The 27803-nt window shown below is 40.9% G+C and overlaps 1 protein-coding gene across 2 annotated transcripts in view; it reads left to right on the top strand.

The window, feature by feature from the left end:
* Nucleotides 1-19432: 19432 nt before the first annotated feature.
* The window catches only part of prickle2a (prickle homolog 2a), a 43602-nt gene continuing 35231 nt past the window's right edge, over nucleotides 19433-27803 (top strand). The window contains exon 1 of one of the 2 annotated variants that reach the window (XM_070968835.1): nucleotides 19433-20042. The gene's annotated coding sequence lies outside the window, so the exon portion shown is untranslated. The remainder of the gene's footprint in view (nucleotides 20043-27803) is intronic. The other variant, XM_070968836.1, reaches the window with a different exon arrangement.

Raw genomic sequence — 27803 nt, 5'->3', positions numbered from 1 at the left:
GCAACGATCCAGTGGATATAGTAAACCATAAGTATTATAATATCCTCCCATTTCCAGACTCCCCTTTCCATGCAGTTCAAAGCTAAAAACAGGTCTGTAAATCAATCAAAGCTTCATATAAAGGTAGTGGACTGGAAATCTCTGGTGTTTCACATGCCTCAGGATGTTTACCAGCAGTGGGAGCTGTTAAGCTTCAGTGTACTGCCTGACATGAAATCATTCACATTCTGCATTATTATTGATTCAGCAATCGACTGAAGCAATATTTGCATCTTGTTGCTGAATTATTAGCACCTTTTCAGGCTGGGAGTATTTGATACTGCCAAGCTGACTCTTTTTAATACATTATTTGTAACAGCAGAGCTTCTCTCAAGTCCTGGTGCAATTGCAGCTGATGCATGTTCATGTTGCTTTAACTAAATCTCGATGTCTTTTGCACCATCACTGCTATTAGTACGTGGAGGAGGATGTGTCAGCTCTTTCAGCACACTGTAATATATGTCAGATGGACCTCTCAGACTCCCCTCTTATCAAAGACTGATATTCGTCAGGAATAGCATCCGGGCCCATTGAGTCACCTTAAAGTGCACAGAAGATGAGGTCAGAGGTGTTGTCACAGCTTCATTCACTGGAGACTTGCAGGAAACCAAATCATGCTGCATCAACACCATCCACTCTCATCTGAAATGATCAGGGGATGATGTATTGTGAAACTGGTTTGTCAGGTGTACGAACAAGATTTCTGCTTGGACTTGTGTTATTTGCATTTACATATGACTATTCATCCCTGGAGTGCAATCAAATGTACAGTAGCTAAAACCTGCATGTGACTCTTCAAAGAAAGGGTACATAACCGCCCCTCATATGTTTTAAAAGATATTATTATTATTGTGAGAAATGAAAAGAAACCATCAAACTGATGAGGCACTTACAGTACTTCCCTCTGGTCAGTCATAAGTATTAACAGCAAGCAGTAAGTCTCTCTCTCTTCTTTCACTCTATCACCATCCTCCGATTAGCCTTGATGTTGCCTCTCTGTCTCTTTATGGTCTCTTTCAAGTGCACACATACACACACACACATAACATTCTGTCTGTGGTGACGTTTCTGTGACTCCATCTTACCGCCCATTGTTCATGTTTGACAACTGCAAAGAAATTAGCAGTCTTTGGCATGATTCATCATCTTTCAATCGACTGGTTGCTAAGGTGATGAATCCACGGTGTATGTGCAGAGTGCTGAAATCCTGTGGAGTGTGTGGAAAGCGGTGTCCTCACTTTGACACACACACACACACACACACACACACACACACACACACACACACACACACACACACACACACACTGACTATGCGGTGGAAGCAGGACTAAACCGTCGGGCTGAGCTGGGTTCTTTCTTCTCCTGTCTGCTGGTTTTAGGGTTTAGAGAAAGGCCCAGATGCTGCTGGTTAAACCTCTCACTGTGCACACAAATGTCACTCTCATCAGCAGACACATCAACACACACACACACACACACACACACACACACACACACACACACACACACACACACACACACACACACACACACACACACACACACACACACACACACGACACCTCCCACGCTCTCATCTGCACACGATCACACAACAACCCCTTCAAAGCCACACATATTCATCAGCACTCTCTAAACTCCTTTTATCATATCTCATCATTCATATGCTAAACAGCCACACAGAGTTTGGGGTTGTAAACTAGTGCGCAGCAGCCAGAGATGTCAACACCCGGGTCCTGCTTGATCCCAGCGTGTTGCTTTTGTTGCCCAGTTAAGGGGCAACTTTGTCGATTTCCAACCTGAATCTATCTAATGCGGTACACACATGTAGCCCGGTAGCCAGAATTGACTCAAATCTAACTCGAACTCTGGTCAGACAAGTCATGACTGCTGTGCCAAAACCAGCCAAGCCACACAGATGTTGCTTTTTGTAAACTGAATATCTTCCAACTATTGGTCAGACAAGACATTTGTGGGCTCTTTCATTTCATAGACAAGCGTTTAATTGAGAAAATAACAGGCAGATTAATCAAAGATGAAGATAAAGGTTTACATGATGCCCGACATCCTTTAAATCTGTTCTGTTATGTAAAAATGTTTATTTTTGGCATGCCTACACTTGCAATTCCTTATTAAACCTTACTAACCTACTAAATTACTTACAAATACACATATCAATATATTTGCAACACACTGATATCAGTCAAATTTTTAGTCTAGCTCTACAGTCAACAGTCCGTAGTTTCAACTGTATTTAAAAAAAAATACTGTTTCTACAGGTAACACTCAAGACTCAAGACAACCTACGAAATCTGCTTTAATTTTTTCCTGATTCCACTGTATTTGTCACAAATTCCATGTTTTCCGTTTAGATTTTTCTGAATTCTGTGTTTCACAATTTAAGCTCAATTTGTCATCACAAAGCATGTCTAATCATGTGGTGAATGAATACAATTTCAACAATTCAATAATATCAGAATTTAATGTATATCAGTGAATTTGATGTAACACATTGCACTATTTTTTATCGTACAGATCTTCTGCAGGACAGCCTCCATCACAGGGCTCTACTGACGCAACATCCCCAATCCTGACAGTTGTAGGCCTGCTGCTCTTTAACTAAGTGTCTTCCAAACCATATCATCTTTTCACTATAATTAGAACCTAATAATACAACAGATGCATCTACCACTGCCATCAGCGACTGGCATCAAACTGCTTCCAAATGCAAGACAGTTGGATGCATTATTATTTAACTCCTTCTATGCATGCATTATGTTTTCTTCCTGACATACTGTTTCAACATTATCATATTTTGGACTGACAATAGCCACAGAATGTGCCATCTTGTGTGCCCATTGCACAAACCACGTTATTTTCACATGCAGCTTGACCATTCAGATGCATAAGGCTACAGACAAATTTAGCTTATTAGGTGTATCATAGCTATTATGTGCCTTTCTAGTAGCACAAGGGTGGACCTCACCCTTTTTACTTGTCCTATTGAAGGTGCATTGTCAGATTGTTTATTCATCCTGCAACCTTGTCAAGAGGAACACAGCTCAAAGCATGATGATGCTGCTTTGTGTTTCATTACTAGACATCACAGGTCAAAAGAAATGGGGGCTTTGTCAAGTGAGGGGCATGAATAAAATTTAAACACAAAGAGTGTTTGAAGCTGGACCATGCTCATCTGTGTAGGTACATAATTATATGTGGTTGTGTTCTTCATGAATGGAGCAGTAATCCATTATACTACTGTACTAGTCATCTACAAGATTATGTTTAGTTCAAAACGAAATTCTTATTCAAGCATGACTGTTAGAGCCATTTGCCACTACCAATTTCCAATTTTCCACCACAAATTAGTTTTGGTGAACCAGCATGCTGGTGTGTTTTGCAGGCATTAATCATTGCGCTCATAATGTGGCGTGAATAGTGGAAAGTGGGCGAAGATGAAAGCATTTAACCAGGGTATGCATCAGTGAGGCTGCCGCCCCATATTTGTCAAGTGTGTCTGTAATTTAGAGGAAGTGAAGGGGAGATAGAGTTTCAAAAATGTCAGTGAATTAACACAATTTCCAATTAAGGCTTTCATTTCCTTAATGAGAGGGAGGGACTAGTGCAGATTCAGAGACAGCTCAGCAGATGATGGATTGGGCTCCTGAGGGGTATGACTGGGGAATAGGCAACAAAGGCTTTACACCCCATCTGCTTGGCAACCTGATTTGACTCCTACAGAGAAGACATGCCATTACATTCACTTGACTTATGAATAAAATGTTTTAAAGAAGCATTTTCCTGTAGGTATGTGTGAAAATTAAGTGTTACACTGTTCTAAATACCAGAGATAACACTAGAAATGATCAAGTCCCCTTTACACGTCAAGAGGATTAGTGTTTTGTTAATTCAGTGTTATAAAACACTCCAGAATATCTCTCAAGGCTAGAAAGTCTGAGAGCTAGTTATAAAGACTTCATTGCAGAAGTGGCAGACCTACATTTCTAACATATGACTGTTGGAGTCAAGATGACTTTTCAGTGTAGGAGACAGTAAGTAAGTAAGTTGAATATTGGACCAGAGTTGGCTTCCAAACTAGTTGTGATGTCACAAAACACAATCGTAGGCCCATCTCTTTAAACCTGGATTTTTAATGAGCACTGACAAAGTTTCTACTTTGAGCAGACAAATGTAAAAATAGCCTTCTAGTGTCAAACTAGAAGAAAGAAAATTGAGTGGAGGGGCACTTGTATCATACATTCACTGGTATTTCTTGCCTTGTGTATTACGTATGCCATATCTCATCTCCGTGATACATGGCTGCTGAGTTCTGTTTTGTAACCCTCTGCATTTTCTGCTGCTTGAATGCTGAGAGGAGCATCCTTTCTTTTCCCCATGAAATAAAAATATGAAGCCATTTGTAGCTATAAATGGTCCACTCTCCTTTGACGCAAATGTTCCTGAATTATTAATTCCTGCTGCATGTTGACAGGGAACACAGCCAAATGTAAAAATCAAACACTGTGACAGTTTAAGAATATTGAAACGATGTTTACATTTAGTAAACCAATCAGTACGGTGTTCGAACAAAAAATCTGTGTGCAGAGCAGGAGGTGTTAATTCTGCACTTTCCACAAGACAGATTAACGTTTCCAACCATTTTGCCAGACAATGAAAGCAAACCGCTGTATGAACACATGCACACACGTACATGTGTTTGAATCACAATCTCTGCCTTTAGGAGAAGCTGATTATTTCTAACAAGGATGGATATAGTTTTCATTTTTAACTTCTCTCTGCCTGCCTTCAAAATGTGCTGCTTACAATGTTTTGGCTAATTAAAGCTGGATGAGATTAATATTTATTGTGCATCTGTCTGCGTCTTTGTGTGAGTTGTATGTATATGCATGTATGTGAACTGACAGACTCCCTGGTCATAAATGAAGGCTGCATAGTATCTTGTGATGTCTGCCATATTTATGTGTAACTACTGTCAAAATGGTTAAGACTGCTATTTTAGACCCAATGCATAAAATAATGCACTGTGCACATGCATGCTCCCATCTTTCTCACTACCCCAAATTTAAACACACGCAATTGTGCCACTTCTGTCTCATCCTACTCCCTTACTTAACGACACAGCCCATATTAGATAATTCCTCTTAAATGATGTTTCCAAAAATATGATAGGACCAAAGTAATCCCTGCAAGGCTTGGAAGAGAAATGAATAACCCAAATGCTAACATGATCATCCAGTACTTAGTTGCATAAGTGTTGGTGCTCGCGAACACAGAGTGGTTAGGTACTGCCATCCTTCACCCTTGCTCTCTTGAATCTTGTGATTCTGCTGCTGCACAGTTCAATCTCTGTATTTTCTAATCTCTTTGTTGCTTGTCTAGGATGCTGCTGTCATCCCCAAAGCTCTGTGCTAATCCAGGAGACAGAGCTCCTCACTGTCTGGTAAAATGACAGTGTCTTACAGATCATGGCCAAACAGTGTGCTCATGTCTGCTGAGCTTGGGGTCTTAGTAAGTACCAGTCTGCCCAGTTTAATATTCCAGACACCCACCATATGAGCTCTCGCCAGTAACACAGCCTTCATTCAGGCCTTGCTCTGGCCTTGTCCTGGCTTTCCACATGCCTGCATCAACCAACGGCAGGTTTGTGTATCATGTTCAATGAGTAAAAGTCTTACTGTTTGTTTTGTTCCAGCAAATATGAAACAAAGATGGAGCAACTGATTTTGACTACATGTGGCTCAGAAGTGTTTGGCAGAGGAACACAGCAAAGGTGCTGTGATAAATCATGACACCTGAGAACATAAAACACAGCACAGCAATCTTTACGTTCCTTCATCTATTTTTTCATGCCAGTTAATACGATGCCTATCACATCCATCTGATGTAGCTTATTTCATTCATTGTATATTTCAAAAAGAGGAAGAAAAGAGGACCAACTGCTAGCTGGTCCCAACACCACTCTTTAATGTTTTAGCACAAATGCAAACTTCTTCGACAGCAATAGAGGCAAATGTACAAGTATTGTAACCTTGAATGACAAATTCTCCTGTGCTAAATGTTTATGCTTCTTTTCACTGTACAGTTGGGGAGGTCTCTGGAGCAAGCATGTTTTAGAAATTCATCTGAAAGGGTTTATCTCCACTTAAGCCATTCCCTGTGGTGGCAGCCGCCTGTGGTAGTACAGTCCTTTGATGTCAGCTAGCACAAAATAAAACATTTATTCAGCAACTGTACATTAAAATTTGTTTTTGGGTCCTCTAAACTGATGCTAAGAGATGCTGATATGAATGAGAGAAGAGAGAAGAGAGAGAGACAGAGAGACTTTCAGTCTAAGCTGAAATTACTTTGGTTGATCTGTGGCTGCTAACAGCAAATTTGCAGCTCTGGTTGTAAAATGTAATGCACCTAAATTAGTATGTTATACAAAAAGTTCTGAACAGTGAACTAACTGTAATGCTGACAAAAAATACAATACAATTTACCACAGTGGAGTCTGCACGGAAATCGCGACTCCATCACCATCTACTGCAAATGTTGAAAGCCTTGCAATTCCATTCCTATTGATGTGTCCATAGGCAATGGACTAACTATTCTTAAGTGGTTGGTGATATGGATCAAGTCCTCCATTGTTATATATTTGATTTTAAATCAATAGAGAAGCTATTATGGATAAAATAACAAGAAAGGCATGTCTGTTTTTGGCTCTTCCAGAAAATTAAGTCAAGGTACTTCATCCCATTAATGCCAAAACCATAAAATCCAATACTGCCATAAACCAGGCAAGCTTGGCCAAATGACCCAATACAAGCAGAGACACAGCTAGATATGGTAAATTATCTATCTGTTGACACAGTTTTATAATCTGATAGTGCTGATAGTACATATTGTCATATAGCTATATCATGACCACAATAAATGTCTCAGTAGAACAGCCTTATAGAACAATGCCATTAAACTAAAAGGATGTGACCATATGACTAACAAAGACACTAAAGGCCATGGAAAACACAGTAGGCAGGAAATGTGTAAACACAGCTAATAACACACAAATCAACACAAATCCATAGCAAGACAGAGCATCATCAAAATAAACAACACATAAACAGCATAAAATGAAAATCAGGTGTAGTCAGAGTATGTCAGTATTCACAGAGATGATTGATCTATCAAACATTTACAATATTTTGAAAGATCAGGTTGCAGTTTGTGTTATAATGATATATACAGAGAGAGAGAGAGAGAGAGAGAGAGAGAGAGAGGGAGAGAGAGAGAGAGAGAGAGAGAGAGAGAGAGAGAGAGAGAGCGGTGGGAAATAAGATTAACATAGGACTACAGCAGATAAACTTAAATTTGTTTATGAATGAACCCGATAAACTAAGTTTTGCTGATGCGTCCTTTGAGATGAACAACCAAAAATGTCACTTCCGGTCACCATCTTAGTTTCATAAAGTTATCGCTCAAATTTGTAAACAGGTTAAAAATTATATATACTGTTCTTACCTCGGAATATTTTTCCGGCTAAGTGAAAGTGTGTTTAAGGAATGTGTAAATGTCTTAAAAACGTAAAAGTAACTGTGCCAAACAACAACGGATACAAACAAATCACGTAATGTTGCGCGGTAACACTCACCGCTCGGCGTCTTCTTGCTAGCAGCTGGTCTCCTTCTCCCCCTCAGCCGTCGGTGACGACGAGGCAGGAAAAAATAATCCCCTGTATGAAGTTTGGAAACTTTGTGCGCCATGTTTGGTCTTTTATTTCCACTTTTTCAACAGGACGTTTACATTTGCGCTGCGTCTGTCTTGAAAAACACGCCCACTGTTATTCAGACAGTTTTACGTGCTACCTGCTAGAACCGCGGGTTCAATTTGAGCGTTTGGTCTATACATGTTAGTCTCCCCGTCGGGCGGTGCAACCTACATTTGCCATGGTTACCTGCCTCAAACTTAACTATGCTGTTTTGTTTTTTTGTTTGTTTGTTTGTTTGTTTTTTGTCTGTATTTTGGCTAATAAGCGTCATATTATTTTTATTTTAATAAGTTTCTTTCCATTCACCAGCTTTTTTCAGGGGCTTTGAAACGCAAGCTGTGACAATACTCTACTACAAGTGAAGTCCTGTATTCACAACCTTGCTAAGCAAGTAAAAGTAGCCTTAAATATTGTTAGGAAATTTTACTTAAAGTATCAAATATAAAAGTACTTAAAATGCAAAAACAAAACAAAACAAAAAAAAAAACTATATGACATTTTTGCAAAGTCATCTTTTCATGAGTGAATCCAAAGGGGTTTCTTAAGAAGTGAGAGACTTTTCCCAACCCATATAGAGATTCAAATTCAGAATCACAAAATGTGGAGATAGTTTCACTGGACAGGAAGGATATGAAAAAATGGCAATGTAAAAAGTAACTTGAAACTAAAACAGTCAGACAGATGTAATGGAGTAAAAAGTACAATGTTTGTCTCTGATGTGGCAAGGTATAAAGAGAGGTATAAAGTTAGAAGTATAAATACCTTGAATTTATCCTTAAGCACAGTGCTTGAGTAAATGTTCTTAGTTACATTCCACCACTGCGCATACAGGAGATCATAACCTGTATCTCTGTTTACTCCTGTCAATGACTTTTACCCCATCCCTGTGATACTGTGACCATTTTTTTTGGCAGAGAGGTTAAAATAATATAATCAATATTTTGCTAATTATACACTGGATCCTGGCCCAAATGAAAAAAGAGCGTTTCCACCTTTTATTGGATATCTTACAAGATGAGAGAGAGCATGTGGTTAATCCTGCCTGTATAAACTGCAGCTCTTTATCTTTCCCAAAAAAGGAAATCATAATCAAATTCAGAAAGAGGTATGATTGAGACAGCCCATTTAGCAGAGAATGGGACTGACTGAGCTTTTCCCCTGTCGACGGTATCATGTGATCCTTCCACCGTGGATTTAACAATGTTAGGGTGACCTGCCCCTCCTGTATGATGAGGTAACGTCCTACTGAAGCTGTTAATCCATGACAGTCATGGACAGCCTCAGAGCCGACAGAAATAGAAATGCAAATAGCAACGGTTTCATAACACCTCATATAGAAATCATTATCTTGATGTTTACCTTCTTGTGCCACATCCTTTCATGCAGTATAGTGCAGAAAACATATCCAAATAGGTTTTCATGGGTTTTCACAAGCTTAATTATGATCAAATTTAATAGCTGAAAATTGATTAATTGAACATGCAGGACGCTTGCATTGTATCCAGGCCATATCATTTATTGAGCACTGTGATGTACAGAGGTTTTTTGTTTGTTTTTTATTAGATATCATACCACAGAGGGGGTTTAGAGGGGTTGGAGTTGCACTCTCTAAACACATGCTGCATATGAGACCCAATTAGAGGTGATTTTCTGCCCTCACAAAACAGGCAATTGGCCGATAAAATAAGCAATCTGATCCCCAGATGTGACTTTCTCTTTTACTTTGCAGCACAGAGAATTTATTCAGCATCACTTTGTAGTTATTTGTAGTTTTTGTTGGCAGTTTGTTGGGCTAATTTGTGCATTTATAGATTAAAGGTTTTGTAGCTTTGCTTTTATTAGATCTACTACAGCAGTAGTGGCCAGAGATGAGAGAGCGGGGCAGATAAACATTTAATAGTCCCCTGTGTGGCATCTTGTGAAAATGGTAACAGATAGGTGGGATTAGAGGGCAGACTGCACACAGTGCCCATGTGGTTCCCATCTCATCTATTCAACGTGTTGTCATTAAGTGTCTTATCTAATTACTTCCACTCAAAGTGGATGTGGCAGATCCAGTAGGCTCGTCCTCTGGGCTTCACACTGTTGATGTAATGCCTTGGTGCTAAATGCAAAGGGGTTTATGTTCACAGATCATGTTATATGCTTGCAAAAATTATTAGCTGCAAAATAGTAGCAATAGATTTTTGTTAATAGACACGGGATCTTGTGCAGGAAAGATGCACGTTCAGTTCATTCTTTATCATTTGCTTTTGTCTTATTTCAGTGGAGATTAAAAGATCAAATAGCTGCAGTTAGACTGAGTCTTTTGAAATGCAACAGATGGAAAGCAGCACGGGATGAAACAGGGATGGCGTCTGAAAGAAAAAACAGCCGGAGACCTTGCCTTTCATTCCTGCGCTATTCATTTTCATTTTATCTTCCTTGAATGAGAGATCGGCGCATAACTGTTTCTTTTTTGCTCCCATGAAAAAGCCAAAGTCTCACAGAAAACAACTGAGATTTTCGAGCTGGGGATAATAAACACATCATGGCACAGTGTAAACTGCCTGTTCAGTGCCTTGCATGTATTTTGCTGTACACACTTATTGTGAAACTGCATTTTCACCCAGTGTGTTCTCCTGCGGAGTATTGTGCGCATTTGCGTGTGGATATGCACACACATATCTGTGTTGTGACTGTCTTTCAGTTGAGTCTTCTTCTTTGACAGGAGAAAAAATGACAGCTGAGTACCCGGGGAGTTGTGATAAAGAACGCTAACATATAAAGATGTCTCCTGGTTGACATTTTCTCCTCTACAACGTTATAACATGGAGTCCCTCTGGAGGAGGGCTGTTTATCACTCAGGGACTTTAAAGGGAACAGGTGTACATGGGAGGATGTGGAGGAGATGGATGTGAGTAGATTGAAAATGGCTGACAGACGTGGAAATGGGCAGAGAGGGAGATGGATGTTTATAGAGCAAGGAGAAGAAAGCATGTTTCAGCAGGGGTTTTTTTGGGGGGGGGGGCATAAACCTGTTATTAAAGTTTTTGCTCATGATGATACACTGTGCGTCCAGGGTTTTAGCACAAACAGCCATCTAATTCTACCTAAATCTTGTTTTTGAATTGTATGGTGTGATCCAAATGCTTTTTCTGGCCCATGAAAGTGGATTATCTGTGCTGCGTGACTCTCCTCCTCCTGTATTGTGGCTGTGCAGTTGTGCATTGAGCCACCAGGGAATCAATGGCTCATCTCCTGAAAGCTCTTAGCAGTCTCATAAGTGAGCAGTTATGACCAAGTGTTAATCCTTTAGTTGCCCTCATTCAGACAAGATCCTCACTAGCCTTAAATTTAACACCAAAGACAGAGAATTTTCTAATTCATACTGTATAACGTTCACTTAAACATGAAAGGTACAGAGGCTTAATTTATAAAATACTTCATCTTAATTCTTCTACACATGAAAAAAAGCAGCACAAAAACAATTGCTTTGCAACATTTACCACTGTGAATAGTCAAATCCCTGCAGTCTGAGTGTAATTAGATGTAGCTTCAATTAATTGCATCTTATTCCATGCATCGGCACAGTCCTCATCTAATAAATGCATTCAGTTAAAAGAACATTTAATAGACTGGAACAATTATCTACTTCAACAGGGTCTCAACTAGTATAAGATGTAATAAAACAGTTTTGTTATTAGATTTCAGTGAAGAGGTTGATATTTCCACGGACAAAAACAGAGACATTTGTCAGCTACTGTAAAAGCAGGCATGGTAATTGGAAAAGGGACAATGGGACATAATCATTCCATCATAATCCTGGTATTGCTTGTAAATATTCACACTTTGCCTGCACGGAATAGCGCTACCTGGAAAATGGTGATGTTTTGTTTAGATGGAGAAGGTCATCTATAAAAAGCAGGGCCTAGCAAAACTGAGCACAACATGTGTCTCAGGCCACATTTCTGCAGCGAAATGTGTTTTCACCCGGAGGAAATAAGTATTTTTCATCTGTGTCTTTGTGTCGGTTGTGTTTGCTGTATTTTCTGGGAAGGGGATGGCAGTTCCTTCACCCTTTGAACATGTGTGAATTGTATCTGGTCTCAGATGAATAGTTGCAGTTTTTCACAGAGGGTTTTATTTATTTTTTTTTTTGGCAGTGTTTTGGGCTGTGTGGACCCAAACATGAGTATAACAGCTCCAGCAGACCATCACTCTCGCCTTCCAATTTCTTTGCTGGGCGAGAAAGGTAAGTTGCTGATGGATTAGAACTGTGGATAAACTAAAGAGAACTGGATACCACATTCAAAAGTGCCCCATTTAGTCCTATAAAAGCTGCTCACTGAGTACAAATGCTGAAAAAGCCTCAGTGGGCCCATAGAGCGTGCACACTCAAGTCTTCTGCTGGCCAAGCTGGATGACTTCCTGTTTGCACACAAATTGGATTAAATTATTTAATCCTACAACTCTCCAGCACGAAATACTACTGGACCAAATGGAGCAACATCAGATGATAAGAAAAGTAATTTCGTGTTGCTCAGAAAAATGTATTCACTGTTTTGCAGCTGCTTCCTTTCAAATGAACACAAGGGAAAAATACTTTCTGGACCATTGTGTGTGCGCCATATGAATATGGAAGTTGCAATACCTCGTGTGGCCACTACACCAAAATTGCTACACAGCGCAACTGCTCCAATGTCTCAGGTGAACGCTGGGTTCAGACAGGAGGCCGAAGCGTCGCATTCACAGTAGCCTGACGGCCTCACACCAAAGGAGCTCCCTGCCGGTCAACAAGCAACTCTGCTCGTTGCTCTCACAAGAGCTGATCTTTAGCTTGACAGAGGAACTGAAACCCCAAGAGAACAGCAATTCAATGGACACTCAGGTAACTGTTGGACATATTCAAAAGCAGCCGACACTGGCTTTTTAAGAGCTTTATGTCAATACTGATGGTATTTATAATGATATATTGGCACATAACATACAAAATATTTGACACATGAGGTTTGATGCCCCATAAAGAGCAATAACTGTTGATGAATTAAAGCCTCAGGATATAAAATCAGAAACACAAAAAATAAACTTGAGCTAAGAAAGATAAGGGTCAATTCTGACGAAAATACAGCTTGTAAAACTTTTTTTTCTGCCAACATTTGCTCAGATACAGGAATACTAATGCGAGCCCACTGATGTATTACTCACGCTCTGAGTTACAGTACAACAGATTTTGTTGTGGGTTAATGTCCCCACTGCTAAATTTCCAACTTCAGGGATGATAGAGGAAGATTGAGCGAGTCAGCAGACTGAGTCCTGATTGGTCTAAAAGTTCAGGCAGAGTGAGGTGCAGTCTCAGAGAGGGGAGAGAGAGCAAATACAGATTCACCTCAAAGGGTGTCCTTTTACTCAATGGGAAGAAATAATTCCTTTATGCCAACCAGGCTTGTTTTATTTCCAGTACAGCTATTGTGTTCATTGTGTTGGATGACTAGGCCTTTGTTTTGGAGAGAGTCTGGGTATCAGGCCTACTCGTTGCAGTGACAGTGAGGGATGAGACTCTTGCTTATCAGCCTGTAGAACTGGCTGTGTGATCAAATCAAAGGGCAGGTAGGATGACACAGACTCTAATAGGGGCAACACATCACTGTCATCCTCATTATCTCCCTTCTCCATTGACCTCATCACCTCAGTAACACTGCTCACCCAGCACAGTGGGTCATTTGTCTATTAAAGTGTAAATAATTTTGGAGCTGTGGAGCTGAATCCTACCTGTAGATACAGCCAGCTGCAGTGAATATAGTAGATATATGTAACATACATGTCTGCAGGCACATTGATCTGGACACACATTGTGGGTGTTTTCTCCCACTGAACACACATGTTCACCTACAGGCTCCCACACACATAGAGTAACACCTCTTTAAAGGGAAAGCATTAAGGGTCGGGGCCTGACAGCTTTGTCATCCCCTGACAGCGCGCAGTGATGGAAGAGATAAAACCCACATGTGTCTTACTCACAGTCCCCCAGAGCATAGACTTTTTTCAGTTGCTGAAATGGAGTATGGCAGGACTCCCCCCATTGCACTGAACATCAGTGTGCTGGCATCAGATGCAGTGGTCCTCGAGGGACCAGAGGAAGAGTGCTGTGGGTGAAAACATGACAGAGACACAGACTAAGAGAGAGACAGGAGTCCCAAATGGGGTGTGAGTACCTTGACAAACAGATACTACTCAATAATGTCCTCTGGCTCTGATTTGCCCTTTTTATTGTTCACAGGCTATCACCTTTGATTGCAGGTCTGACCAGTGAATCGCTTCCCTTTGACACACAGTAATCACCGAAATCCCTTTAACGTCATCTTACTCACTCAGAAATGTGACATTACCGGGAGAATGATATGATTGTACTATTGTAGGTGTACAATGGCCTCTGATGAATACATGATTGTGAAAATGGTACAAGTGCAAATTTGCAGTTGCTACGACCATGTACGTGCATGCATCCATGTGTTCATGCACACACACACACACACACACACACACACACACACACACACACACACACACACACACACACACACACATACAACCTGGCACACACTTGACCTCCACGCCAAATGTCATCCTCCTAAGGCAAAAACTGTGACCGCCTAACGTGGGGAAGTTTTTGTGGACTGACCCACCGACCTAGCTATAGAGCTGCTGGTTGCAGCTAAAAAAAAGCTGCAGCTCCATGCCTCTGCCTTGCATGATCATTTTTCAGCTCATACCTTGGATAGTACAAAGTCTCTTAAGCACATTTACTCTCCAAAAGTTGTTCAATTATATTGCAAAGATCTGAGAAGGACCACTTCATCAATATTGGGCAGTCCAGTGACATGAGTAGTGCCTTCACATCACAGGGGATATTTTCAAGTCTCAAAATGCAAATGTCAAACACAATCTCATGTGGTTGTCATGTCATCTATCACTCTCAGTTGGATCCAGCTGCTTTTACAAGGTCCAGTATTGTGAAAGGATGAGCTGAGACCTCCTTCCTGCTTTGTACCTGACCATGAAGCATAACGTCTTCCTCCTCCTTCTTATTGAAGTCACTGCACGGGTTCAACAGTCCAACAGTTGTGAGATATTTTCATTTATGTCCTCTGGAAGTTTGACACACATCTTAAATGAGATGTTTCATCCCAAGACTTCATGAACTAGAGGCAGTTGAGGCTGAATTCAACGCGACATTAATATTCTGTGACAAGTTTGTTCTCTAAAGAGAGCAGATCTGTCCTTTTTCAGAATTATGTTTTGGTGCTAACCAAATTAATTATTATTATTATTATTATTAATAAATGTATTATTATTCCACTGTACACTGTCCAAAGGAAGAGAGCCATCTCATTCCCACTGCTCGTTCCTCCCCTTTATTTAAAGTTTTCACTCATTCTGGATAGCTAAACCAAAATGAATTCATTTTGCCTTCCATCAAAGATAATGGAAATTTAAGGAGGAAAAAAAATGCATGTGAGCACTGAATGCAGCTCAGCTGTATAATCATCAGGATATTCTATTATTTGCATCTGATGGTGAAACCTATTTTCAGCCTGCAGCAGAAATATGTGGAGAGGAAATGACTCTAACAGCTACACTGCAGCATTCCTTTGAATTGTATGGAATAGGCTCCATTTCTTTTCCTCGCATGCTTCCCCTTGTTCCTGCTGTTGTGGTCTCAGAAAATCAGAAATTGATCAGCTGGCAATTACCTTGTCTGTACTTCCTCACCTTCACGCCCTTTGGCTCAAATCATTTCCCTGCTGGACCAGAGATAACAAATTCATTTGGATTTGTGACCCTGGCAGTAAACCACCACCGTTTTGACTCTACAGTTAAAACATTTTTTTTGACAGTTATTCAGTTACATTTATTGCATTATGTGCTCAGCACTTCTCAGATGTCTCACATCTTATCTGATTTTCTCTAAGTCTGGTACCAAATTAAATCTTGTCTTGGCCATGAGTGCTGTTCACAATTGATTTTCAGTGTGACCCCTGAAAATAACTCATTTATTCAGCAAGTAAAAAAGCAAAAAAAATGTTTGACGATTGCAAATTAAACATCTAGCAATATTTTTCAGTTCTTTATAATGGCTTGGAGGGTGTCTTGCAGGTTTTAGTGAGTAAATAGAATAAATCCAGTTCAGTCAGCAGCAGGTTTGAGGTCACAGGGTCAAGTTGCAGTGGTCTTATGGAGGTTATGCTGATATTTATACTCCAGTTTTTTAAAGATAACATTAACTTAAGTTAAAAGAAACAGGTGATGCAGAATCAGGGCTGGAAGAGTCTTTAAATTGGATGTTATGCCTGTTTACAGTTGCGTGAAGCCTGATGTGGGTCCTGATCAAGAGGCTCTGTGCTGCTCAGGTAGCCTCTGTAGCCCGCTCCTCGCAGCTCAAGGCTATATTAGCCACAACTAGCATCCCACATCCAAATCTCTGAACAAACTATTGATGATGGAATTGCATTGTGGGTAATGTAGGTGCAAAGGAAGAAGAACTTGTGGAATGAAACAAGCTGATATCTCTGCTTCTGCTGCATTGATCTTAATCCTTTAAAAAAAAAAAAACTGACCGCCTTGAGTCTGATGAGAGCCTGCATTACGTAGAGTGTCTGGGATTATACCATCTAAAATGTAGTTTACAGTTAGAAAGAAATGGGACATTGATATGTTTCTAATTGTTGTGGTCCTGTAGACTAAATGGTTATTGAAATGCTTCCACCTTTAGGGGTATTTGAGGGTGTTCACAGCCTTTAAACAGTCCCCCAGTTTAAGGACAGACCACCCAGACAATAATCTTAAATTACTGTCCTGTTTCTCCCTTTAAGGCTGTGTGTGGTGCTTTGGCCCCACATGTTATAAACTAAATATAACTATGACTCTTCAGTGCTTAAAAAAACAAAGTTCACACAGTTGAGTTCAAAAGAAAAACAGTGACACATTTTACAACTGATCATTTTGAGATTTGTACTGAAACTACAACTGCAAGAGAAAAATACTCCAAACTGGTGAAATATAATTATGAAAAAACAATTTTCACATTCTGAAACTGTGACTGTGTTGGCAGTCATCAAGTTTTGGCACTCCAGGAACCAACAAATAGCGCCGTGAGAAACTTTTGATTGCTGAGTGAGGTTACAGGTTGAAACTGGATAAACGTAGAGTAAACATGACCACGCTGCAGATGAAAAGTGGATATTAGCTGAAGGTTAGCTGATATGAACACAGCAGACATATTTAAACTACATTTCTGATCAATAAAGCTAAATTAAAATAAAAGAATTCCATTAGTAGAGCAGTTTAGGCTATTTATTTTCAGATCAATAGTGTTTGCTGTTGGATAACAAACAAATTGTGTGGAAAAAGGTCTTTACTCGACTGATAATGAGTGTGCAGCCTTTCATTACGTTACCCATTTCCAACACTGACCCATCCATTAATCCATTCCGAAGGACCCCACAACGATTGAAGCCATCCCGGGGTAGGAAAGAAAATGGGATAAAAAAAACAATAATGGGAACGTACCCACGCAGGCTTGCCTCAGTTTGATCCTTGTTATGAGCCTCCTAATAGAAAATGGTGCTTATGGTGTTCACAGACAGGACCACGTAATTTAAAACACTGAAAGCTGAGTCAAAGTTCAAAACTATTGACTGTGAAACTCTGACACTTTTTAACATATGCTCAGTTGAAAAGACAATAAATTACTTTTTTTTTTTTACATTATCAACTTCAGTGATTTTTGTAAATATCTGCTTATTCTGAAATTGGTTCCAGCAAAGAGTTTCAAACACTTTGGTAAAGGAGCAGCTCAAGACTGGGAAAGATGTGGAGCGCTCCAAAAACACCTGTTTGGAACATTCCACAGGTAAACAGGTTGATTGGTAACAGGTGATAGTATCATGATTGGGTATGAAAGGAGCATCCTGGAAAGGCTCAGCCGTTCACAAGCGAGGATGGAGTGAGGTTCACCACTTTGTGAACACATGATTGTATAAAGGATATTACTACACGGGCTCAGGAATGATTCATGATGATGATGATTCATGACCGTTTCCTCCTCTGCTATGGTTACAGTTTGGTCAGGTAGTAAAGATCTTTGTCTGGATTCAAATAACTTTTTTGAGATCATGTCAAAGATCGTGGTTTGGGTTAAAAACAGCTGCTTCTTTAAGGTTTTTGGTTACCGCTTGGTTAAAGGTTTATTGTAAACATGTGAGAGTTACATTTACATTAATTGTTACTCACTGAAACACACTGTCTGTTTATTGGCTGTTTAAGGACAGCGTGTACATTACGATAGATAGATAGATAGATAGATAGATAGATAGATAGATAGATAGATAGATAGATAGATAGATAGATAGATAGATAGATAGATAGATAGATAGATAGATAGATAGATAGATAGATAGATAGATAGAGAATTTAAACAGTACAGGTGGTGCACTCTCCATTTAAGGTTCGGTAGTGACTGTAGTGATGGTTAAAAATGAACATTGTGAGGAAACACGACAGTGTTTTTCTCCTCAAAGTCACATTTCTTAGGCTCGTGCTACTTCTGCCTATGCTGAAAGAAAGGAGTCATAATTCACATGGACAATAAAGGCCGCTTGTCAGTTACACACAAACAGGCCAAACAGCTCATTTTTCTTTGGAGGACAGTCTCCCTCTTGTACGTGATTTGCTTTCGTACCACTATGCTTCTTGGGAAGTTTTTTTGCACACACTTTCTCACCAGTGAACCTTTTCTGTTTTCTTTTCAGCACAGTTGCTCATTGTTTGCACTGATGATTCAACCAGAGGAGCTTCATGTCCATCCAAGCCATGCTCCACCTGCCAGTCGCCAAACATTGCCGACACAGAAAATGAACAGGAATTTAACTTCTGGAGCAAAATAACCCAAAATAACTCCTCCTACATCACTACACAGAAGCGCACTTACAGCACCATGGCAGGCATTATGCTCTGCAGATTAGTGCATAGTTCACAGTGTTGTAGCAGAGCAGTTACTTTGTGCTCTGTTTTAGTAATTTACCTCCATTTTCCCAGGAAAGTTACTGGGGTCAGACTTTATTGTACTCAAATGTGGCTACGGCCTTTACAGAATGAATCATATTCCACAGTGAGTCACATCTCACAAGTGATACAGTGATGAACACTGTACATTTATAACCATGTATTATCCTCACACTGTGTGCTTAGTTCCTGGTTTAAGGAGTTAGACCAGAAAACAAAACTCCTGAAATAATGAGGGATGATATTAAGGAGAAAACGTTTGCTGTTACATATATTTTATAAGTCCTGCTCCCAATCTCCTCCACCCAAAGTATGTCAAGTCCTCCTAGACAACTCTCCATTTCATTTCCGTCTCCTGAAAACAGGCGTGCATAAATACTCCTGTTATTCTAATCGGAGGCTGTGTGCTGTCGTACGATTGGCTGATTGCTGATGACTCACTTCAACAGGCTGGTGCGGGGCTGGCAAGAAGAGGCCGGGTGGGTGGGTGTAGGGGTGGGTGGGCAGGTGGTGGTGAAAAGGGGGAGCAGGAGGCGGGAGTAAAGGCTTTCTCCCACAGCTTGTACGCCTGTGCGCATTGTTGTTGTCAGAGCACGCTGTTTTGTCTCACACACACACACACACACACACACACACACACACACACACACACACACACACACACACACACCATAAATACTTGCAAAGAGAGTCAACTTAATCTATATGCACTTGCTCACTGTTTTTCTCCTCATGTCCCCCAGCCATGGTTGCCTGTAGCCAGACTTGAGGAGAGACACAGAGCCTGGAGGAGAAAGAGAGAGAGAGAGAGAGAGAGAGAGAGAGAGAGAGAGAGAGAGAGAGAGAGAGAGAGAGAGAGAGAGAGAGAGAGAGAGACTTGTGCTGATCACAGAGTCTGCAGCCCCCAGCCTTCCCTCTGTTGCTGCTGCTGCTGCTGCTGCTGCTACAGTACGTGTGAAAGACAGAGAGGGAGAGGCAGCAGAGGCAGAGCTGCTGTTTGTCTCTGAGACTCGGAGGGAAGAGGGGAGCGCTGCGAGCTAAGCTGAGCTGAGCTGAGCTGAGCTGAGCAGAGCCAGTCAGTTCTCTGGTATGTGTCCACTGTGAGTGAGTCAGTCCAGTCCCTGCGCACCTCTGCCCGCCGTCTGAGCCGCCTCGCACGCCAGGACTCTGACACCAGCCACACAAACAGGTGAGTCTCAGCATCCTCACGATGAACCTCTCTCAGTTGAGTGACTTGGGAATGTGTATTTTTGCTTTTTGATTGAACAAACATGGATTGCAGAAAGTTCTACTAAGAAATTAGGTGTATCCATCAGTAGTGCGTATGAGGATGTGACGGTTGGGGGTGTTTTTTTTTATGTGCGTGTTAGTTTGTGTGAAGACTTGTTTACCTCTTGACTGACAAGTGAAAAAGACCACTGGGACCTGGGGAGAGCGTTGCCTGTGATTTTGGAGTGAATCTGTCTGATTTCATCCCCGTTTCCCCATGTGTAAATCCATGTGTCAGTGATGGAGAAAGTGGGTGGAGTGGGAACCGTTTCAGCTCTGCTACTGTTATCTCAGTCTTGTTTAGAAACAGAGGAAAAAAAAAAAAAAGACTGTGCCATCTCAGATGCTGTGCCTCAGGCGGACTACAGTATTTGATGATATGCAGATTGTAGATACATTTTGGTTCACCGTGTGTGTGGACACAGCTATTTATCGACAACTGTCAGGAAAATCTGCAGGTGTTTACATTTCAGATTTACACTGCTTTTGTTGAGCTTAGTGGGAGCCTTTTGTCTGACTGCGCAAGAGAGCTACTGCATCCATCCCTAGCTGTTGCATTGACAGGATGCCATCACCAAAGATTGTGACAATATTCTCAGTTCAAAGTCTAATCCATTACATGATGATGAGCTTTTCAACACACTGGCATGATTTCAAAAGCAGTGCTGACATTAAATCATGGATCCCTCCAATGAGCAAGATTGTGCGTGGCTCTTTTTTTTCTGTAATATTGAGTCCCATATCAGTGTGTTTGGTATACAGTTGGTGTGGTACATCTTGCTGCACATATGTCCACTTTCTGACAGCATGTCTACAAGTGATGTCACAGTTTAAATTTGTCTTATTTAATAATTTTTTTTTTTTTTCTAATTGCTCAGCCATGACCGAGCTCAAACTTCATTATTTTTATCGCGATGCAACGCTGTCTTCTAATTTACCATCTAAAGCAGACATTCTTCAGCAGCCTCTCCTCCATGTTAGCATGGACCACTTCTCGGTTGTACTGATGCATCCTGGAATGTAATTTGTGTGTAATGGCAGCTCGCGAGTGTGTACCGCAGGGAGTCAGCAGGTTGGTCCAGACTGATTTCCTCCAGTGCACAACTTGTTGAATCGACTTCAGTTCTTTTGAAGTTTGCCTGTGAAGTAATTCTTAATCTGCCGTGACTTACTTCGAGCCTGTATGACTTGGGCACAGAGAGGAGAGAGGAATACGAGGCTTTGAATAGGACCATATGGCTGAATGAGATTTCACAGAGAGACATTGTCAGCGTCTAGATGCTTTAAACCCCTGAGCCATGACCGTGATCTGGGCTGCCATTGAGAATGAAGAAAATCCCCTCAGTGTTTGTCTCTCTCACTGTGGATGCTGCTGTTGTTTGCCTCTGACTGACAACCTGTCACTGACTGAGATGTTGAGGAATCAGCCTCAGCTCCCCACTGACCCTGCCTCATCCCTTTATCACCCATCCTTCAATATATCTGTCCCCCAATCCATCCATCCATCCATCCATCCATCCATCCATCCATCCATCCATCCATCCATCCATCCATCCATCCATCCCTCTCTTCACGTTTCTCCCCCCTCTCCTGGGTTTTCAAATGTTTGTCTCTTCACTTTCACCGAGCACCTCCCTCCACCCCCCTCCGCTCTGGTCGCCACAGAAACGGCTGATTCAGGAAGGGTGGGCGGGTGTCTCAGAGCTCTTGCTGCTCTGCCCCATGCGGTGCTTTCACAGTACATTTCTGCTTCTGTGCTGCTTTTATGGCCCTGATATGCTGACAGTTCAGGTGGCTCAGTCAGATGTTATACAATTGTATCAACCACACAAAGGTTTGTTCAGTTCCCTCAAAGGACGTGTTCAGTATTTAGAGGTGCGTTGCCATTCATGTTCAGCTTTTCTTCTAACAACGGCGCAGACGCTGGGAACCTCTTCACTGCTTACAAATCACTGGTGCAGGGAGAATTTTTCAGAGGTTTACTTTGCTGAATATACGCAGACATTATTTATGTTTCTGACATAAAGGTCTGCGTCTTGACTGGTGTTCTAATTAAGTATTAGGCTGATCCTGAGTGACTGCCGGCTTATTTTTGCTTAAACATATATGACACCTGGGTCAGAGTCACACTGTGTGTGTTTAGGGACCGCACTGAGGTGATTAATAATGTAATATACCATGAACGAGTCATTTAATAATAGATATACTCTGACCTTTCCATTACATAAGGTTGATGAAGCAGAATAAGAGTGATGGCGTACATGCTTGAAATGAATAGATGGCACTGAAAAGAAAATTCTTGGATAAATTACCCCCTACCAAACCGTGTATTACAGTAGACCTCCCACTCAAAATACAGTGAGCGCCAGATAAAAGATTTGCTTCTGTAATTACAGATGAATTTATCAGAAGTGGCTCTTTGTTTCTCTGTTATGGTTTTTATCCATTTTGTTGCATTTTTTTTTTTTTTTTTTGGATAGCTCTGGTTGCCATGGTGATAGTTTGTACAGTAGCTCAAAACGCCACCTTTTGGAAAAGGCTTCTGAACAGGAAATGAAACCTGCGTTGCGCTGCAGTCAATTCCAAGCAGGACCCCATGAGCTCTTCCCGCTGTGCCTGATTAAATTAAAATGGGAATTTGTATTCACTGTGGAGGTAATGGTGAAGTCTAAATTGTTGTGCTCCCGAAAAAATCCAGCGGTTGTTTTTGTGTTCATTGTACACATTATCAATCACAGTCTCTCTACAGCAAATATCTCTGAGAATTAGCTGTTGTAAAAAGTTGCTTGCAGTTAATATCATTTGCCTATGCACTTGAATGAATAACAGTTTCTACTGAGTCGAACCAATATTGATAATAACAACTTGCTCGAAACACTACTTCATCGAATCTTATCTAATGAACGTGCCTCAGATTACGTGTTTTCTTTTTCATATTTGAGAACAAAAAGATATGAATGTATGCAGGCTGCAGGGGTTTTTCCACCCTGCAGTGTTCAGCCATTACAGTCAGTGGTGACGCAGCCTGAGACTCACACAGCACACTGCAGACCCGTCACAAGACACAGCCAGAACAAAGAGCGCACATGCTGTCATCTAAGAGAAAAAGGCAACATGGATGATAACACAGAAGCAGCTTTTTCACAACACATAGCACAAGACTTTAGATTTAGAGTGTGATAAACATTACGCCATGCGTTGAGACCCTCAGTGGCTCATCTGCTACTTTTTGAGGACACTGTCCCAGGTACCACTGCGGCACTGGATGCATCAGGTTGGACACTTTGATGTCCATGTTCTCCTTCATGGTGAACGTGTGAGGCTCCAAATGTTTGAGGTGGAGTCTGATGACATCAACCATAATGTCAGGTGCTTTGATGATACGTGACTGCAGTCTTACTTGAACGTTCAACAACACATAACTAAACCACAAAGGTAAGTTTAGAGGCATGGTGAAAAGGAAGATATAGACTAAAAAAATGTAAATATATTTATGTACACTCCAGCAAAATTAGTGACTGTTTCTATGACAGCTGACAGGAATCAAAATTAAATTAACAGTAAAATTTTTACCACAAGCAAGTGACCCTGCAACATAAAAAGACCTTTGCTAAGTGCACAAATCTACTGAATGTACATTAAAAGGGACATTGCTCAGGCATAAAAATCAGTGCCACACACATATTGTATGCAGTGAATCTCCCTCCCCCTTTTAATGCACTCATTGTCATCATACAAGTAACTGAATCAACAAGTAAACACGTGCATCTGTAACAGTTATAGGATAATCAGTCATGATGTGTTTACAATGTATTGACGAAAGTCTGGCCAAAATGAGATATTTGAAGCCCCCCCCCCCTTTTTTTTACAACATATTGAAATTAACATGTAGCTTTTTTTTTTTTTTTTTTTAAAGATTTTTAGGACATAATTATGTGTAAAGCAGTGGTGGAAAGCCATCTTGCTCTAGCGCTTGCAAAGAGACGGGATTACTGTAGTAAAAACAAAAAATTAAGAATATATTTGTAGAATTAAGGTGAATTGGTTTCCAGTCGGTGCTAGCCCAGCCTGTTGCACTACAGAAGCAGCATGATAAAACATTTGAACTTAAACGTACAATCCAAACGTAGACAGAAATTGTAAAACAAGATTAGAACCTGCTTTCACTGTCAAACTGATCAACTAGTCTTACAAGGAGCAATGTTAAGTAAAAGCTCTCCAGGTTATTAAACTTTTCTGATGCTGCTACAGATTTATGTGCATCAGTAATAGACTGATCACATTTCAAAAGTTATTACTTGAGAACTTTTGTTTATGACAAAAAATACAATATTGTTTATATACAAGAAAGTCAAACGTATTCAGTACTACAGTAACACAGTCTTTTACTTATAATACCAATAATGATAAAACAAACTTAAGGCTTTTGAGGGTCCATTCAGTGCTGGGACCCTGCATGCTAACTTCATCACTGCTACACCCCTGAGAGAGGAGAAGGTCCCGCCTTCCTGCTCGACAGTTTGACATTGCTCAAGAGAAACAAAACAAAAAGACAAAAGACAAAAAGGGAAGTTTAAGAAGCTGGTTTGTCTGCAGAGGGTGAGACACAGCCCTGTAATCCAGTGGTTTTCAACCACTGTGGTGTCAAAGACCACAAATCGATCCACATGAAGCTTCAGTATTTGACAAGATCTACTCTAACGTTAGTGATTCCATAACTGTCTGTGTGATAGATTTACAGATTAACAGTGACGAGTGTGAAACCTACTGTGTGAACAGACATAATGAAAATGAACATTGGGCCAACTTGTGTTCTATAAAATAACAATTAAATTAAAATACCCCCCATTTTCTGGGGACCCCCTGGAAACCCATCCAGGGGGAGTGAAGAACCACTGCTATAAACCAATAACACTACAACATAGATAGAAGCAGTAAATAACATTTCTGAATCACAACAGGCAAAATAAAACTGTCAGAGAAAGATCTACTGCGAGAGGACAAAACAGAAGCAGGTATACTGCAATAACACAGACTGCTGGCTAGCATTAAACCTGATTTACCATAATAATAAAGAGGCACAATCATGGATAATAAAGATACAACGAGGCTTAAAGCTGTCTACCTGGGACATCAGTATAAAAATAAATCCCCAGCAAACCACGGGATCCTCAGCCACAACTTGTTCTCCTCCTGAAATGGATGACGATAAAAACTGAGAAAATTTTATGTACGGTAATATTCTGCAAATCTCCATGGGAAGCAACGATGACTTGACCAAATTAGCATATACTACCTGTTGAACAGAAGCCTGATGCAATGCCATAGACCTCCATTGTTGTCTAAAAACACATCAGTGAGCCACAGTGTTTCACCGGGTGATGTGTTCCTGCATTAGCATTAACATGGGCCGTGTAGTTTATTTTGACTCAATCCATTTCACACCATCCTGCTGCTGAAAACACTCCCCAGCTAAGACACCATTACTTGCTTTTATTACTGTAACATTTGCTAAAAACTACAGTGACTAGCTGATTTATTGTGTTGCCTTTTTAAAATGTGAATATTTGTTGGTGACCTTTTTGTACTGCTGCAGCCAGTGGTTTTGGAGCTGAGTGCCACAGACAGGGTGGGGTAGTCGGAAAGTAGACAGACTAACATATTGTGGACTTTGAATAGGATTTGTTGGCAGTAACAAAAAGGCAGAATATTGCCAGCCTTACCCTCTAAAACCCATGATTAAAAATCACCAGGATCTGCAAGAAACCTGCACCTGACTTGAATAACGATGGATTAAGGATGCTAAAACGCTTTAAAGGTATTCAATAAAACCCAAGGCTTGTATCTCTGTGAAACAAAAGTGTTGGCCTTAATGTCTGCAGCAAGAAAAGAAACACAGCAAACGGGTTGAAGACTGACAAAGTGTGAACTGAAAGAACAACTAGCATACCTCATGTGTGCAGCAGTATTGGATATTTTTTGATTTTGATGTTAGGAAATTACATATCCAGACTTGGTTGTACTCACAAAAAAGATTTGAAAATATTAGCAGTGGAAATCTCATGGAAGGAAGTCGTTACTTCTTTGCTTTGGCGAGCAGATTAATGATTATTGAGTGTTTCTTCCTTTATTAACTTTACTCTTAACCACACTCAGCAGCCACCAAGATTGATTCTTTCAATAAGCTGGCAATGTCTTTTAAGAGAACTACTCTGGTGAGGAATTGGGTAATAATTGGGTGTTGAGGAATATCTCAAAAATATTGCCACAAGGCATTAATGCAAATAAGTATTATGGTAATTCTGGCTCTGGACAAGTGAAAAGAGACCAAATGTTTGCTCCACACACGCTAAAAGGAACATAGTCAGCCTGAGATACACTGGGAGGTGATCTGGGTCATCATGCCCTATATAGTCCTGCAGACCTATCCCCACAGTGCTGTGTCAGGGTCTGGCTGCATGTTATCATTCTGGTATCAGAGGAAAAAACCTCTGGCCTGTTTGTACTTCTTGAAACCAATCATAATCATCTTGGGTAGCACAAAGCCCAGGATACAGCAGTGGTGCCCTTGCAAAACTGTGTCAGGGTGGAACTTGTTTTGGTGGAACATTTGCAGATGGAGAGGTGAGGCCTGGCATTAAAAAGGCTAAATAAATAAAAGAATAGCTTCTAGCTTGTTTATGTTTGTCCCATTAGCAACCAGGTTAGCATTTTCAGCACAGATCAGCATGTAGGTTGGTAGCTTAGAGGTTGCTGTTGTTTCCTTTAGCGATGGGGATTTTGGATGCACAGATAGTGGAAGGACCTGCCTACATCCTGTGAGTCAGACTATGCCCTGTGTATGTTTGAAGCATGCGGCCTGATCTGATGTGAAGTGAAGAGTGAATGTTTGGCCTCCAACCGGTTGTTACCACAATCAAGCTCCTCTTGAAATGGATCCTGGATGATTCCCTGCGGCTGACTGCTGTCTGATGACTAATGTTCTCCCAAGCGCCATATTAGAGCCCCTTAATTGGTTAGAATAAACCAATCATTAACTTGCTCATTAAAGCTTATTGTAGTGCTGAGACCACTGTGACTTGATCGTGGCAAACTTCTGTAATTGCTCCCAAAGCCGAGTCGTGGTCCTGTCTGCAACATTATTCAGGACTCATCTACACCACGTCCTGACTCACTTTGTTTCTTTAAAGATTCCTCGGCACTTAGTGTCAGGGTGTTTCTGCGCTAACCTCGCTGTTCTGGCCAAAAATTCCCATCTGGACCCACTCTTCCTGCCATCTGCTCCTCTGCTCTCTCATTGGCCAGTCCCTTTGACAGCTGTGAGGCCTCGAGTTCAAAATGGCCCCCGCACACTTTCGTTGGATGAGAAAAAGAATAGAGGGGGAGGCTACAGAGGCATAGAGATTCATAAAGCTCCGGGCTTAAGCTCGATTCACCACAGTGCATTTCTTTAGTGCCGTGTGCTTCTCAGCAGTTTCCACCCAATCGCTGTGTATCCTGGAAAGTGCTGACTGGCTTACGATAGGGATCACTAAGAGAACAATATGCAGTTTATGCTTAGTCAGAGAAAGACTGTTTCCCTTAAATTAAAAGTTGCATCCAGAGAGGAGATGAGCAAAAGAGAGACAGGGACAAAGGAGGCTGCTGTCAGAGTGCAGGTGTATGGATTACTGCCAGAGGA

This window comes from Chaetodon trifascialis, chromosome 8 (assembly GCF_039877785.1).
Source record: "Chaetodon trifascialis isolate fChaTrf1 chromosome 8, fChaTrf1.hap1, whole genome shotgun sequence".
Lineage (NCBI taxonomy): Eukaryota > Metazoa > Chordata > Actinopteri > Chaetodontiformes > Chaetodontidae > Chaetodon > Chaetodon trifascialis.
Note: the sequence above shows the minus strand (reverse complement) of the source record. Positions and strands in the feature narration are given on the sequence as shown.